Genomic DNA, 1,259 nt, shown 5'->3' with positions numbered 1-1,259 from the left:
GCCCACCAGCAGCTCTGCTGGTGTGTGTGTCGCCCTGCTTTGCTCCGGTGTAGGGACCAGCCCCGGCTTGCTCCGGGCGTAGGGGAACGGCAGCGGTTTGCAAACGAACAGCCCGCGGTGCTGAGCACCCCTGTGCGTGCTGCGTCCAGCGGATTGTAAATGATCAGGGGAGGGAGGGATGACCTGAGATGCTGCGGAGATCTCTTGATGTGACATGTGGCTCTTTTGGCAAATCACGTAACTGCTCCTACTGAAGAGTAGTGGGACAGTAATGTTGGAGAAGGTCTGACAAAGGGAGCCCACCTGGGAGGAAAGGGTGAGAAATGCTGAAGTGAACAGCAGTACCTCTGGCTTACCTTGACTGTGATTCTGATTCTTCACAGGCTTCTTGATGTTAATAGGGAGAAGACGACTCATTTTTGTGCAAAAACTGGTTTGTTTTATTTAATGACTTCTGCTTTTCATTTGGCAGAAAGTGGAATTAATGCTTCTTCTAAATTAGAAAACGTTTTAAAACCTCTGTCTCCAGCGTGAAGGAAATTTTTTCTTAATGTGCAATTGGAGGATAGTGAAGTGATGTTCTGGGGAGATTAAGCTGCTTCCACAAGTCTTAATGCTGCAGTGGTAAAGACCAAGCAGGAGGGAGAAGGGCGATGAGGTGGTTTCGGAAGAGAACTGAATTCAGCAACATGAATTGTTGGTGTAAAAGGCTTTTGTGGAGAAGGCTGCCCTGGGAAGCCTGGATTTTAAGGCTGTAATTGGAATTTGAACTTAGGGACAGATCCTTAGCTGGGGAAAACACCGCGGTTGCTGTGGGCCCTGGTCAGTTATTCCCCCCGGGGTGACACAGCCAGTAAATCGGGTGTCCGGCTGGTCCTGCCCCCCGCGGTCAGAGCGAACCTCGCTGGCCGTGGTGAGAGCGGAGCGGAACGCACCAACCAGCTGGAACGGCTGGAAAATCCAGTTATGTCCAACTCGGAGCTCTAGATAAAAATTCACTTAATCTTTGGGTTTAGATGAGAATGTAGTAATAAAAAAAAAGCAATTCTTCTTTAAAAAAATAAGAAGCAAATGAAACCTTTTCGAGTGCAGCCTGGCCAGCAGGTGTAGGGGCTGCTGAGCTAAGGTGTCAGCATTTCGTCCCATCTCTTCTAGTCGGGTTTCAATGTTCTGATACTTGCTCACCGCCTGAAACCTCTGAAGAGAACTGGGCAGCAAGCTCAGGGCTGTGTCCTCGGTTGCAAGGAGGAGTCGTCTCC

The sequence above is a fragment of the Apaloderma vittatum genome, unplaced genomic scaffold (assembly GCF_000703405.1).
Source record: "Apaloderma vittatum isolate BGI_N311 unplaced genomic scaffold, ASM70340v1 scaffold28559, whole genome shotgun sequence".
Classification (NCBI taxonomy): Eukaryota; Metazoa; Chordata; class Aves; order Trogoniformes; family Trogonidae; genus Apaloderma; species Apaloderma vittatum.
Note: the sequence above shows the minus strand (reverse complement) of the source record.